This window comes from Chiloscyllium plagiosum, chromosome 6 (assembly GCF_004010195.1).
Source record: "Chiloscyllium plagiosum isolate BGI_BamShark_2017 chromosome 6, ASM401019v2, whole genome shotgun sequence".
NCBI lineage: Eukaryota > Metazoa > Chordata > Chondrichthyes > Orectolobiformes > Hemiscylliidae > Chiloscyllium > Chiloscyllium plagiosum.
Window position 1 is genome coordinate 79,251,253 of NC_057715.1, and position 16,746 is coordinate 79,267,998.

Here is a 16,746-nt window from a genome sequence, read left to right on the forward strand (position 1 = left end):
ACAGACCAGAAACACAGACACACACACAGAGACACATGCACAGACACACACAGAAAATTCGGCTGGTTTACAGTGATGTCGACTTCATAATCAATTGTGTTTTACTGTTTAAAAGAAGGTAACCTACAGATTTAATCAATCCCTGGCGAGCAATTGGTTATCAGTTATTGTTAACATGACAGTGTGGACACAGGGCCCCTATTTGAGCCTGACAGTCAGATCCCAAAGCCTGTGTTAAATTCAGCCCAATAAAGCAGGAAAGCAAGATAAATCTTCATAAACATTGGTTTGGACTCCACTGGAGTATTGTATGAAAGCCAGAGCACTGCACTTTCGAAAGGGTGTGAAGGATTTAGAGGGTAGTGTATACTTTCTCACTTCTTCTGAGTCATGACTCTAAATCTTAATTATTTTCTAATTTCTCGAAATCCTTCCTGAGTTTTTCTAATGGCATAGAACCTTCCAACTGTTCCTGATTTCTTCCCTGCAGGACAACTGAACATTAGTACTGCTAGTATGGAGTTTGCCCTCCGTCTCTCTAACAACCTCTGTCCATAGAACTGCTTTTCAGTGATTTCCTGCATAACCTGTGATAAAAATCATGCATTTTTGCAACACAGAGTGTTGCTAATGATTCTGGGAATTCTTTCTATCCTTGAATGTCACCATTTTCACAAATTGCTGGCTTTTTATACAAAGAATGTTCACTAAAAGACAGAAAAAGACAGGACCTAACCCATAGCTTCTAACACTCAGGCGGTTTTCCCCTACTTCCCAGTCATATTACCTTGCATTCTTTCCTTTTGTGTACTTTGCAATCCCCCAGCCTCTCTAACTTCCTACTCTTCTAACACCTTCCCAGGCTGGAATCCCCTTGAATAAGCTTATAGCTACTCTCTAGTGTCTCTCTTGGCTTTCTACTGAAGACCCATCAAGAATCTCATCAATGTCTTTTTGCATACATTAATTATCCGCTTTCCCTCTCTTGGTAAATAATTCAGATTGCTTGCTTAATGCTATGCCATTTCCATTTCACTCACTTTCTCCCATTTCATTCACTCTTACCTCTCATTTAGTCTACCAACAATGGAGGGTGATGAAATCACAGTGGAAGTAGAATATGTGCTGGAAGCCAAAGACTCCCCACTGAAATAAAGCACAGCTTATCAAAGATTGGATGCTGGACCAGGAATTTGAAAACACAGAAGCGGTAGAGGGTTAAAGAGGTGTTGGAGAGGTAGAACAGAATGTTCGGAAGGGTACGCATGGAAGTTACTGCAGTTTGCCGGTGGTGTTCTGAAGTAAGTAAAATATCAAAGGAGAGCAGAAGGATGAGTCAGGATGTTTAGAGAAACAGATTAGCAACCTTCATTGTCTGTTCTTAAAGATCTAAATGAAGTTCTAAACTTGACAAAGGGCAGCTATTGTGAATTCTAGATGAAAATCATCGCCATGTTTTTTTCTAGCCTTGAGGTTTTCTATTTTAATCAAAAGTTAACTGTTGGTTCACTAACTACACTTCTGAAGCAGCACAGTAGAAACAAATCGACCATATTATAAAGTCTGCATAGACAACATTGAGTTCATAACCGGACTTTTGCCAGTCCTAATGTCTCTTAAAGCTTCACGTGTGTAACTATCACGTCAATCAATTGCCTTGTTTTTATTCTATGTTTTATTTCTTTTTTTTGAAAGAGCAATGATTAAGACATTTTGAATTTTGAGTAAAGCTTTTTTTTAGATATTGCCTGGCTGACCATTGTAAAATGATGAACTCTGAAACACTGTCACATCAAATCACTTCATTATTTCCCTGTGTTAGATTTACAAACTGTTGAATCACAAGTTAAGACCTAAAAAGTGAAATGTAAGCTTTTTCATGCAATTTATGCTTTTTTTTGGATGCTGGGTGAATTGCAATTGTAGGATTTTAAACTGTGATTGAATCCTCTTTCCATTTATAATTGCAGCAGCTGAATTACAAGAGGGTTTGGGATTTCAAATCCATTTCAATTGAATTTGGTTAATATGATTTTAATGGACCCCAGAAATTTGATTCTATTACCTTGTTTTGTGTTGCTTTCAGTTTTATCTTATTTTCATAAAAATAATTTGATGATTTATTAAGATTGCGGTTTTAACATATTTCTGATTTTACTGTTGTGACTCAGTCTGCTGGGCATGATTATGCTTTCAATAGAAAGTTGAATTGGGATAAGGTGTTAAGTAAACTTGAGCCTGATGTCCTCCATTTCCTGTGCTGGGTGACTGGGCAAAAAATGACCTCCTTGATATCTTGTCCTGTTGCTCTTGTGTAATCTGTTGAGCTGTTTGTGAATTCCACTGTGATACAGCTTGAAAATTCTGTTTCATTTCTGAAAGCACCTCTACCCATTTCTCACGGCCTGTCATTGACGTTGAGAGCACCCCCTTGCATTGTTCTTGGAGTCTGAAACAATGAGAAAGAAGAGAACCAGTGGAAGCTCAAAGAGAAAAGTTAACCAATGTTCAAGTTAAGCAGCTTGGAATTAGAATTACATGTGGCCAAACTCAAATCCTATGAGACAGACAACTGGAGGGATTCATTTTTCACTTGGTTTTAATGTTTTTGCAAATCAAATGAAACACTAACAGACTTATTTTGGATCTTTTCTTGAAACCGTTTTGAACTGTTATCGTTTCTCCAGCTAATATCCATATATTTCCTCCGAATGTATCTATTGCCCGTTTCTCATCACCCTGTGATGGTGGGGGTGGTCCTACTTCCTGGAACATTGCGAATCATTCATGTTATTTAAATGATTAAACTGTTGCATAAACATTGAGTGCAGCACCACTTACATGGTCACAGACAGAACTGGGCAGATTTCCTTCAGCTTACAATGGTGACTAACTTCAAAACTTCTTCACTGACAGTAAGGCACTTTGAGACACACTGTGGTCATGAAAAGTGCTATGTAAATGCAAATCTTTCTTCCTTCTTGAGAATTGTATTGACCACACAACTAATAGAATATCGGTGACAGCTCTGCTTAGAGTGGAGTACAGTTTTCAGAATAGATTCCTTATGAAAATTTCCAGGGCCTGCACATTCTATGGAATGTGATATTATGTACTATACTGTGTTCTGATATGCTGCCCTGCTCTCCTTTCATGTGTACTGTTCCTTCTGCTTTCATCCTCAACTATAATTGCATGTCTGTGGGGACTCCTGTAGTTGGCACACTGAATCTCTTACTGTGGCTGCAGGGAAGAAATTTTGACAGGCTGTCAGGTGTAAGTACCACTCAAATCCAGCTGCATGGCAACAACTATCACTTTAAAAGCTCTACTGTAACTCCATTTAAAAACATTGCCAGATTTCAGATCTCCAAAGTGAACCACATTCACCTGTATGAGCTCAAACTTGCTACAGGTATGATTTAATACATAGCAATTGTTTGTGCAAAAGGATTACAAATTATGAAACCATTATCTTTGCTGCTTAATTTGATATAGTTCATGTCTAAATAGCTCAAAAAGCATTGGAAGCCTGTTCCTGGAACTGCTTTCCTAACAGCACTGTTCATACCCCAAAGATTGCAGTGGTTCAAGCAGGCAGCTCACCACCACCTTCTCAAGGGCAGTTAGGGATGAGCAGAAACTGCTGCTGAGCTAATGACATCCACGTTCCCTAAATGAATTCATAAAATAAATGCATTAAAGACAGATTGGGCTAGGAATCTCAACACCTCTATTCTACTGCAGAAATCTAATGGAACTACATCCCACCAAGAAACCAGTGCACAAAATTGCATAAGAGCTGATTTACCATTTGACGCTTATCGAAAACAAAGCAAACTTGAGTTCAGCATCGTAGAACCTGCAGTATGACTCTGTAATTACAGAACCTGCATTGTAACTCCCTGTAATTATCGAACCTGTAACGTAACTCCCTGCAATTACATAACCTGCAATGTTACTCCCTGTAATTACATAACCTGCAATGTGACTCCCTGTAATTACTGAACCTGTAATGTAACTCCCTGCAATTACATAACCTGCAATGTTACTCCCTGTAATTACAGAACCTGCAATTTAGCTCTTTTTAATTATAGAACTTCCAATGTGACTCCCTGTAATTACAAAACCTGCAATTTAACTCCTTTTAATTATCGAACCTGTAATGTGACTCCCTGAAATTACAGAGCCTGTAATGTAACACTTCTGCAATGACATAACCTGCAATTTTACTCCCCGTAAATACAGAACCTGTAATGTGACTCCCTGTAATTACAGAACATGTAAAGATTTTACTTCCTACAATTACAGAACCTGTAATGTAAATCCCCGCAATTACATAACCTCCAATGTGACTCCCTGTAAATACATAACCTGCAATGTGATCCTGTGTAATTACAGAACCTGCAATGTGACTCCCTGTAATTACAGAACCTCCAATGTAACTCCCTGTATTTACAGAACCTGCAATGTGACTTCCTGTAATTGCAGATCCTGCAATGTGACTCTGTGTAATTACAGATCCTGCAATGTTACTCCCTGTAATTACAGATCCTGCAATGTGACTCTGTGTAATTACAGATCCTGCAATGTGACTCTATGTAATTACAGATCCTGCAATGTGACTCCCTATAATTACATAACCTCCAATGTGACTCCCTGTAATTACAGAACCTGCAATGTGACTCCCTGTAATTACATATCCTACAATGTAACTCCCTGTATTTACAGATCCTGCAATGTGACTCCCTGTAATTACTGATCCTGCAATGTGACTTGCTGCAATTACAGAACCTGCAATGTTACTCCCTGTAATTACAGAACCCGCAATGTCACTCGCTATATTTACAGAACCTGCAATGTGACTCCCTATAATTACAAAACCTCCAATGTGATTCTGTGTAATTACAGATCCTGCAATGTGACTTCCTGTAATTACATATCCTGCAATGTGACTCGCTATAATTACAGAACCTCCAATATGATTCCCTGTAATTACAGAACCCGCAATGTCACTCCCTGTAACTACAGAATCTTCAATGTGACTCCCTGTAATTACAGAACCCACAATGTCACTCCCTGTAATTACAGAGCCTACAATGTTACTCCCTGAAATTACAGAACCTGCAATGTGACTTGCTGTAATTACAGAACCTCCATATAACTCCCTGTAATTACAGAACCCGCAATGTCACTCCTTGTAATTACAGAACCCGCAATGTCAATCCCTGTAATTACATAACCTCCAATGTCACTCCCTGTAATAATAGAACCTGCAGTGTGACTCCCTGTAATTACAGATCCTATAATGTAACTCCCTCTATTTGCAGAACCTGCAATGTGACTTTTTGTAATTACAGATCCTGCAATGTGACTCCCTGTAATTACAGATCCTGCAATGTCACTCCCTGTAATTACAGAACCCGCAATGTCACTCCCTGTAATTACATAACCGCCAATGTGACTCCCTGTAATTACATAACCTCCAATGTCACTCCCTGTAATTACAGATCCTGCAATGTGATTCCCTGTAATTACATAACCTCCAATGTCACTCCCTGTAATTACATAACCCCCAATGTGACTCCCTGTAATTACAGATCCTGCAATGTCACTCCCTGTAATTACATAACCTCCAATGTTACTCCCTGTAATTACAGAACCTGCAGTGTGACTCTTTAGGAACAAAGGCATGAAAGATTATTCTGAGGGATGAGAAAATGATAGTCACATTGAAATAATATTTTGTATGTATTTTCACAGCTGTTATACATCACAAGTTATACATCAGAAAGGGTGAGTAATCAGGGAGGCTGATAAGGGTTTTGAACTTTAGATAATTAGCATAAACAGAGAAAACATTAATGAAACGTAAGTGACTAAAATCTGACAAGTCCCCAGGATCTGATGATGGCCTATATCTTAGAGCTATAAACAAAATAGTTGCAGATATAATGATTATAGTTTCCGAAATACTCTAGATTCTAAAACAATCCGAGTAAATTAGAATGTAACAAATGAAAACTGCTATTCAAGACAGGAGGAAGGGGAAAGTAGGGACCACAGGCGAGTTAGTATACCAGCAGTCATCAGGAAAATGCTGAAAATTATTATTTAAAGAAAAGTCTTAACACTGCACTTAGAAAACCATAGTATGATCAGAAAATGTCAATATGTTGTGAATCTTTGGAATTGTCTACTCCAGATGGTGTGAATCTATCAGTGAATATATTTAAGGTTGCAACAGATAGACTTTTGGTCTCTCAGAAAGTGAAGTGATATGGGGAGTGGACAGCGTAGTGGAGTTGAGGCTAATGATCCATCATGGCCTTGTTGAATGATGGAACAGGCTTGAGAGGCCATATGGTTGACTTTTGATGTCATTTCTTATGTCCTCAAAATGAATGAAGCCTTCAAGTCAGGAAAGAAGACAATGAACAGAAAAAAAGGATAACAATAGAATGGATATTAATCTCTCCACGTCCACTCCTCCCCATCACATACACACATGAACTTGGGAACAGTAATAGGCATTTAGCCTCTTGGGTCCCACAAGGATTGAAGTGGTAGAGAGGTTAAAATTTTAAAATTGCTAAGTGTGATCCTAGCATACGGTAGGCAAATCTGCCATCATTTTCACAGCAATGGGATATGTAATGTACCTGTATCCCATCAAGAGAAGCAGCTACAGTGAAAAGAGGTTCTATGCTTCAACAGAGTTCTTGCCTGAACTTTCTCTCTGAAACCTCTCCTGCCTGTAAGAACCTGTGTTTGAATTTACCTTTTGCCAAGGGGTGCGTTTATGGGATGTTGCAAGGATAGGAACAGCTCCTTCAATAAGTTGCGATACAGATGGTTGGGTTATCAAATAAGTTAAATTATTCTAAATTCTGGTTCCTTTTGTTCATGCTTCATCTGTAGTATTTAAATAAATTCTGTTTTGTTTAAAGCTCAATGGTTTGACCAGGTGCATCACTCCTGGAATATCCACCATACATCTGCTTAAAAAAATTAAAAACGTTAGGGTCTGGGCTCCCTTCATAAAACATTTTAAGAGCGTCTGATCTGGTCTATAACAGATTGGTGGTCTGGCCTGGAGCCCCAGAGACATGTATTGGCCCTTCTCTGAATGAGGTAAAAACAATGACTGCAGATGCTGGAAACCAGATTCTGGTCAGTGGTGCTGGAAGAGCACAGCAATTCAGGCAGCATCCAACGATCAGCGAAATCGATGTTTCGGGCAAGGGCTTTTGCCCGAAACGTCGATTTCGCTGCTCATTGGATGCTGCTTGAACTGCTGTGCTCTTCCAGCACCACTGATCCCTTCTCTGAATGAAGCAGTATTCCCAGAGGGACCAATATCCAACGTTTTTACACGTGCAATGTGAAGGGGGTGAGTGAATGAACTTCCTCACTGCAGGCGGTGGATAGGATATTAAGAAAATGGATGCTTTTGAACTCTCTGTAAGAGGAAAAATATCTGGAAAGACTCCTTCAGATCATTAATGTTCCTGAGACTGTTGCTACTTAAGATAATCTTCCAATTGTCTTTGCCAAAAAGTGACAACTTTTCCTGCAGTATGTTGGTCACCGCAATTGCATTCAGGTTCCCTCCTTCCACATTTTTTGCTATCCATTTTAGTGTCTTAACTGAACTCCAGCATGCTTCACTCTGCCTGCTTTCAGTAACAACTATAACAGTGAGTCATTTCCAGATGCTTGGAAAATGAGGATGAGCTTTAGTTGGGTAGGAACATGCTTTTACAATTCCTTCAACATACTCACTTTCCAAGTGCCACCCGAGGGAGAACAATAAATAGTGTCACTTTTAATATGAATAATTTTTCTGAGAAATTATAGCCTAGAAATTCCTTGAGGATTTCACAATATCCCTCAGTGGAGAGTTCATGGAACCAGAGAGCTGGTTCCATGAACATTATTTTCAGCGAGGACAATGCTGAACACCTGTTACGAGGCTGGAAGTGGGAGAGTGGGAGGACCTTGTGCATTTTGCAAATTACCACTAAGGGCAAAGAAAAGATTGAAAAAAGAAACTTTAAAAATGTTTTCAGCTTTTGATTATATTGTTTGCATCAAAAGTTTATTTTTTTAAAAAGTGCAAGCAAAACAACCTCTTCTGTTTTAATAATTCTTTTACAGTCCAAAGAATATGCTAGTTATTAAATTGCAGAGTCGCAAAGTCATTCAGTACAAAAACAACCTCTTCAGTCCAAGGCATCCATGCTGACCAGATATCATAAATTGCACTAGTTCCATTTGCCTAGCTTTGGTCCATATCCCTCTTAACGTTTCCTATTTATGTATCTGTCCAAGTGTCTTTTAAATGTTGTAATCACCTCTACCACTTCCTCTGCCAGGTCATTTTATACACACACCCTCTGTGTGCAAAGGTCCCTTCTGAATGTTTCCCATCTTATCTTAAATGTATGCTCTCTAGTTTTGACCTCCCCTGCCTTGGAAAAAGACCATGACTACTCACCTCCATTATGTCCCTCATGATTTATCAACCTTTACAAAGTCACCCCTCAGCCTCTAATGCTCCAGATAATTAAAAAAACGCCCCAGCCTATTCAGTATATCCTTATAAGTCATGGCAACACCCTTGTAAATTTTTTCTGTACCCTTTCTGCTTTAACCACGTGCTTCCTATAGCAGGGTGACCAGAATTGTACGCCGTATTCTAAAAGTGGTCTCACCAATGTCTTCTATTGCTGCAGCATGACTTCCCAACTCCTTTATGTAATGCTCTGACTGATGAAGGCAGGCATGACGAATCCTTCTCACTACCCTGTCTACTTGTCATGCCACTTTCGAGGAACTATGAACCTACATCCCCAGGTCCATCTGTCTAACAAAAGCCCCTAGGGTCCTACCATTAAATATAAAGTCCTGCCCTGGTTGACCTTACCAAAATATAACACCTCATATTTATCTAAATTAAACTTCATTGGTCAATTGATCTATCTGATCAAGTTCCCATTGTACTCTTAAATAGCTTCCTTCACAGTCCACTACAGCACCAATTTTGATATCATCACAAGTGTAATATAACTAATTTCAGGAAGACTTTTATATATTTTTCCAGAAGATTAAATCGCAAGGCTTTCAACAAACAGGCTTGGCTTTATTTAGCACTGTTAACAGCTACAGGTTATCCAAAAATTCCTTCCAGCCAATGAAGCAGATTTAAAGTATAGTCACTGTAAGAAGTGGAGCAATCAATGTATACATGCAAGGCAAACTCCTACTAACAGCAATTGTAGATAAATCTGTTTTGTAATGTTGATTGACGGGTCTATATTATCCAGGATATTGCAAATAAGTATCCAGCACATCATAATGTTCTAGGATTGGTTGCACCAAGTTGAGAGTTCAGAAGGAGCCTCAATTTAACATCTCATCTGAAAGATAGCTTCTTCAATAGTGCAGCACTCTCCCAGCACTGCTCTGGAATAGTAGTCCTGTGTTTCTTGTGTGCAAGTACCACAGTATTTGGATTCAGAGGCAAGATTGCCACCAACTGAGGCAAGGCTGCCACTCCTATCAGATTGTACACAGATGCTGGCATTTTCACATCACTCTGCCACAGAATTCATAATGTTCTGGAAACTGACAAATTGAGACAGTTATTAGTCACTTGCTATAGTTTAACCACTTTCTATTTTTCTGGGAAGGGACTCAATATTGTCTGACAGCTAGTTGCTCTTCTACTCATAGCATTATGTGAGGCAATGCTTGCAGTGCCACAACACAATTTATTAGCTTTGATCATGACGGATGTCACTTGTGGCCAAGGACAGAGTTGCTGCAGTCATAGCTGCATTGCTTACTTCCTGCAACCTGGTAATGGTAATTTTTTTTCTCTCTGTTAATTTGCAAGTTATGGCTCACCCCAAGCAAACTGAAAATTTTATTTGCTAGATAAGCATATATAAGGATACAATATCAGAGGCAGCTAACAAATAAGACATTGACTCATTGCAATGCTGCGAAGACCTCTTTACACAAAAATTAATCATTGCTTAAGCTGTGGTGTCTGCTGTGATGCTTGTAGAAGGAACAGTGGTGCAGATTTGAAAAAGTAATCCAGTTTTCTTGTGGACTACCCATTGTGGAACTGACTAATTGAGGAATCAAGTACAATCTTTAGTTTGTGCCGGGATCACATTAGCAGAAACAATGATTTTTCTTCTAACATCACCTCAGAAATGTCTCAAAGACACTTCCTTTGCCTGTTCCTCATTTTAAAACTGGCTTTTAATGCATCTGGTGACAGTAGTCAGATTGCATATATATGTTGAATATATATGTTGCATATATATGTTGAAACCTGATTTACACTTCACCCCCAATTCAACCCCACTATTCCTTTGTCCTATCAAATTGGGTGTTTAAAATATAGTCTATGATAAGCCATAATTTACTGCACCTAAACATTGGGATCATAAGCCATTGTTCTTACCCTATTACAAACTTCATCACCCTTCATAGTGAACTGTCTCTTGCTCCAGGAGATTGCAGTAACTTTTTTGACTCTTGAATTATTGGCCCTCCACATTCTGTACATCACAAAGATGGCCTGCCTATATCAGTATAAGATAACTTACCTCCATCAATACCTCTATCATCCATCCCTTTCAGATTGAAGAGTGTAATAGCCAGCTGGCTTCAAGTGTCTGTTTCAGCCTTCCCAAAATTATTCTGCTCCTCACCCATCCGACACTAAACAGGCATAACCAAGGCAGATGGAATTCAAATAGAAAGTGTTGTGGACCTGGTCAGACCCCCCAATCTGCTATGGACCAGGCCAGACCCCCTCAAAATGTTTAAAGAAGGTAACCCAGACCCAAACATTTTTTTTCAGCTGATGTAGAATGGATATTTCAGAAGTGATGCAGCTGGTCAAACCACACAGATTTGAACAAAACAGAATTTATTTAACCACTACGGGTGAAGCACAAAGAAAACAGAATTTAGAATAACTTATTTAACAATCCAACCAATCTACTGCAACTTAACTAAGGAGCTGTTCCAATTTCTACAAGACCCAAAAGCACTTCCCTTGGCAAAAGGTATATTCAAACACAGGTTCTTACGAGCATGAGAGATTTCAGAGAGAAAGTTCAGGCAAAACCTCGGTTGAAGCATGGAATCTTGTTCACTGTAGCTGCTTTTCTAGGTCCCCAGCAGTTTTTGACTGCTTGCTAAAACAGATCAAATTAGAAAAAAGCTGAACTGGGAGAACTGGCCACTCCTCTTTCATAGTACAACTATGTTGAAAAAATCTAAAGGCCTCCTCTGATTGTTGACTGAGACAGTGTCTGTTAGCCATTTCAGCACCACTGACTTCACAACCTCCCTTGAAAAAAACCAAGGACTACATAACCTTGTTAAAGGGGCAGCATCATTACAAAAGTAAGCAGCTACCCAACTTGGAACTGGAACTGGAAAGATCAGACATTTGTTTTTTTCTTTAAGAAGCTAGGAATTGTGGTACCACAGTGAAATTTGAGGGTCCATATACAGAAATTACTGAAAATTAGTAGGCAATTAGAAAAGAAATCATTGAAAAGGCTGATAGAATAATAAAATGATGGCCTTGACCATCATTTTGAAAAATGATGGAAGTTGAGCTACTGTTGAATTAAGCACCAGTTTAATCAATTTTACAGTAAAGTGCACACAGCACAGTGCAATTCAGAAGGAATTTAATGACATGGATTGAGCACTGCACAGATTTACCAGAAAGGATTAAATTATGAGGGCAAGTTATATTAACTAGGAATACTGTTTTTAATGCAGACAATGAAGGTCTCGTCCACTGTCTGAAGTGTTGGTGAGACTTCTGCTTTGCCTCCTTTGATGAAGACTCACCAAATTAAGTGCCTTTCAGGCACTCATGTAGCCAACAGTGGGTCTTCTCCATGATAACGAACCCAAGGGAAAGAAATTGCACCTCCTGAGAGCAGCTGGTCATTTGGAAACTGGCAGCTGTCCATTGTAGACAGTGCTATCAGGAGCAGTGCTAACTGTCAGCCCGACACCCAGGGAGAGACCAAAGGTCACTGAGGGGCTTTGACCACAGAGGGGTGAGGGTGGGAGAGGATCTCAGTGGGCCCTCTCCTTCATGATTCTGAGTCATTTGAAGTAATACTGAGTATCCCCACCTTAGTGCCTTCCAGGAGTCAAAACCAGTAAAACTGTTAAATGAGATATATTGGTCAAATCATACACTTCAAAATGGAAGTGTATTTTCCAATATGTTCATTTCAAAGTTTTACTGCTTTTGCTTACATTGTCTTTCCCAATGGGTCAAGCAAAATTATGTGGTGAGTGTCCTGCTTGCTTTCCAATGCATACCAGCCATAGAAGGCTGAGGCCCTTACTGGACATTAATTCCCCTTTTAAGGGCACAAATTGCAAGCAGAATGGAAAGACTAGACTTACTTGTGGCAGAAGCAGGAAGATTGCTGTGTCCCCACCCACTCCATTAAATGTCCGGTCCACGTCTAAACTTGTCCTAGACATGTATTCCCTTGGGTATCAAAGATGAAGGGGAGATATTATGATGTAGAAAATGATTCAGAAGTTTGATCGGGTAGATAAACAGGAAGTATTTCCTCCGGTGACGATTCCAGGATAAAAGAACAGAACCTTAAAGCTAGGCTGTGTCATTGAGGCATCAGGAAAGGTTGTAGAAAATGAAATCTAGCCCCCAAGAACTGCTGAGACTTGGTCAATTGAAATTTCGTAAAGTGAATTTTTACAGATATTTGTCAGGTCAGACTCTATAGCCTAATCTTTAACTTTCATATGCTGACCAGCTATATGTTCGCATCTCTTTCAGAGAGACACCTATCCCGTGAGACATGAATGGGGCCCGGGAGTTAAATGGCTCAGGCCTCAAATTAATGACATTAGGTCAGTTTCATACTTGGGCCACCCCCTTCTGGATGAAAAGTGTATGAATTCTGTAAAGAACAGTCCCTGAGAAACACTATTAATACAGCATATTTAGAAGAGTAGGTAACTCAGTAGAATAAATAAGACCAATTTGATTCAGGTAGGAGAGATTGAAATAGAAAAGCACAAAAAAGGCATTAATTAGAAGACTAAAGAAGAAATCACTGTTGACAATATTAACTTACAAACATTTAACATGTTCTTATGACATTCAGTGTCCTCTATTTTAAGGGAAACATTAAATTACTTAAATTGAAAGATTAATGATTCCATTACAAAAAGCAGAGGAACATTATAAGAACCTGTTATGTGTCTGGAAACAAAGTGATTTCAGGAATGGAAAGTATCAGGGAGTCTGTTAAGATTGTATTACGCTCACAGCCGGTATTTCTCTATGTCAGTATTTCTGATTGTGCTGCTTTGTTAAGTGCTCTTCCCAACATCTATACTACTTAATTAGTTTAATTTCATTTTATTTTTAAAATGAAATAAATTATTAACACTTCAGCTTTGCAAAAATGTCTTATTCACTCTTTGTATTTACACATTATCACCTTGTGGAATGTCTTCCTGTTTCACAAAATAGACCTTGATTAATTTGAAGCAGCTTTGTCTTAAGCCAAACATGTTGGTCAACCTTAATTGAACTTTCATTGATGTTTGCCTTTTCTAAATATAAAGTTCAGGTGACATGAATCAAGAACGTATTCTGCAGGTTTGTTATGTAATCTCCTCTTTCTTCATCATAATTTTGATTGTTCAAATTGGAGATCAGTAAATAGTTATTCAGTGTGGCAATAACAAATGCTCCCACCCAAGCTGTTCATAGTTGAGATACAGTTTCCAAACAAAATGGTAGCAAAACATGATTGGGATAAAGCTTGTTATTGCTTGATAATTTGATATCTTTCTTCTCACTCTTGTATCAAATTGGATTACAATCATTAAGTTATAGCTAACACTATATTCAGTCTGAAATCAGGGAGTGGATATTCAACATAGGAAACTGATGGATCAGTTCCGAGTCTTCACTCAAGTTGTGCCATTCTCACAGAGGCAGGCAGCTGCCATGTTGGGGAGATGCTGATGCCTGGCCGGTTAGAATGGGCAGCTTCTTGAGGTTGACCATGATGAAAATTGATCGTAAACAAGGCTGGCAGGAGTGGTGCTCATACTGAAACTAACTGGCTCAAAAAAAAAGATGTAAGGCATTTACCTGGGCCATGTGGTAAACCTGACAACCATGCAGAGGACCCTTAGCATGTTCCTTAAGGTGCTGGTAATTGGCAGCAGCTACAATTCCCAAACTCTTTCAGGAAGGCACTGGATCCTGAGATGATCATCGGACCTCAGTTTTGAAGACTAGTCCACACATGGTTCTAAATTTCCAAATCTTGGAAAATCTGATCCCAGCTGTTTGTATTTTTATGTATTTGTTTTCTTCAAATGGAAAGTACTAATGTGTGAAAGATGATTTCTCCTTATTGTTATTTTAAGCTGAGTTAAGAAGTAATGACTGGAAATCAATTGTAACTGAGCGCAGGGTAGATTTAACATTGAAGTGTATCCCTTGGGTTGAGCTCCCTTTGGAGCTGATCTGACATTCTGAATTAATGGCTTTGGCATAGGAGAAACATTAAATTATCCAACAGTGACTGGATACACTCAACTATTCCAACATTCCTTTTGAAGTAAAAAACAAACTGAGATGTACATCAGATTAGTCAGTATCTGAAAGAGAATGCTGAGTTATTTTTTGAGTTGGAACCTGCTTCAGATTTTCATTTTAAATCCCACTCAGAGGATAAACCCATTTTAACGGGCATTTTTTTCCCTTGAATTGTTCTGAGAATTAGAGAGGAATCATTGTTAAAAAAAAATGTTGGGCTTGTCTTTGGCAATGTTGGACAGAAGTAGTTGGGCAGATGGTAGATCTTGGCATACAAGTGTACAGGTCACAAAATGTAGCAGTACACGGTAGATAAGGTTGTAAAGGAGGCATATGGAATGTTGTCCTTTATTGGCAGAGGTATAGAATACATGAGTAGGGATATGATGATGAAACTGTATATGGCACTGGTGGGGCCATAACTGGATTATTGTGCGCAGGTAGGATGTAATTGCTTTTGCGAGACAGCAGAGAGATTTTACTAGCATGTTTCCAGAGCTGGAGAATTGCAGCTCCAAGAAGAGATTGGAGTTGTTTTCCTTGGAACAGAGAAGGCTGAGGGAGTGACATGATTGAGGTATACAAAATTATGAAGGAGAGAGGTAGGGAACCAGTTTACCTTGTCTGAGAGTTCAAAAACCAAGGGCATAGATTTAAGTGAAGTTGCAGAAGGATTGGAGAGGATGTGAGGAATATCCTTTTTATGCAGAGGGTGGTGGGTGTCTGGAATTCACTGCCTGAGTTGGTGGTGAAGACAGAGACCCTAATCTCCTTTAAAAAGAACGTGGATCTGCACCATGAGTGCTTTGAGCTGCAGGGTTGTGGGCTGAGTGCAGGAAGATGGGATTAGAAAGGGCATCTGGTGGTGTTTGGGTCTGCATGGAGAAGGTAGGCTGATTAGCCCCTTCTGTGGTGTATCATTTCAATGGTTCTATGGTTTTATGTTTGCGCTCTTTATGTCTTTGCTGCAAAATGTTAGTATTTTAAACAAGTTATTCATTTACGTAGGATTGGAATACTGAGGACGTTTAATCTTTCTGCTGATTAAGAAGAAGGTAGAAAATGCCCACCACGTTGATAGACTCATTTTGAAGAAGATCAAAGAAGGTGAGTAGTCTCAGCTTCTTCTCACACTTTCAAAAAATGAGATGTCTTTGTAGTGTCCCTGATGTTTGGCTGTCAGCTTTCCAGTGGTGATCTATTATTTAATTCAATTTTACTCAGAAAGGGGAATGAGGTAAAAAAATTCATCCCAAGGAAAAGTTGTTTTATTTTTACATTGTTTATGTGTGTTGCCTTCCTCTCAAAGCTGTGCATTGAGAAACACTAAGGAAGATTGATTTGCCTTTAACCCATGCCACCTCAAGCCCATTGGTGATTAATGGAAAGTAGAAGGGCTGGCAACATGGTTGGGGAAAACACTGGTTGGTATGCCCACCGTTGCCATGCCATATTATTAGTTTAACTACTCACCAGGGGCTAATTCAGTCATTTAAATTGCCAAGTAAAGGCTACTCCAACAGCCCGCTGGTATTTTATTTGCATTGGGAGGTCTCATTGCATCAGAGGACCACATGTAAAGATTATTAGGTAAATACTGGCTGTCTCCAAGTTGGTTCATGGTGTGGGGGTGGTCACTCCTTCACAGTGCTCCATGTAAAAATTGAAGGGTCACCCACAGGAACGGTACTGCCAGTGCCCCACCAACACTCCCCTCAGCTAGACGTACCTTTCTTTCAGGGTGCTGCACCATCCTGGCATTCTCTTCCTCTCCAGATGCAGTCTCAGTTATAGCACTGCAAGCAGTGACAAGCCCTAGTGAGCCCTAATTAGACTGGGCTGGCAGAATTTGGAAGAGGGGTCAGCCTCTTTAGTCAGCCAATGGCAGGATGTCACGTAGGGTCACCTTTTAGCCCTGATGGGAATTCAGGCCCAGAACATTGACAATTGATAGCAGTGGTACAGTCCCCTGAATTTGAGAAGGATAATCCTTCTCCAGGATTCTCTGAATGTACTGATAATTACAATCAAGACCATAAGAGATAGGAATAGCAGTGGGCCATTTAGCCCCTTGATCCTGCTCCACCATTCAT

General features: G+C 39.4%; 1 protein-coding gene across 1 annotated transcript in view; it reads left to right on the plus strand.

The window, feature by feature from the left end:
- The window catches only part of sgcg (sarcoglycan, gamma), a 661,907-nt gene that overhangs the window by 67,290 nt on the left and 577,871 nt on the right, over nt 1-16,746 (plus strand). Inside the window, exon 2 of the mRNA XM_043691949.1 lies at nt 15,662-15,760. The gene's annotated coding sequence lies outside the window, so the exon portion shown is untranslated. The remainder of the gene's footprint in view (nt 1-15,661; nt 15,761-16,746) is intronic.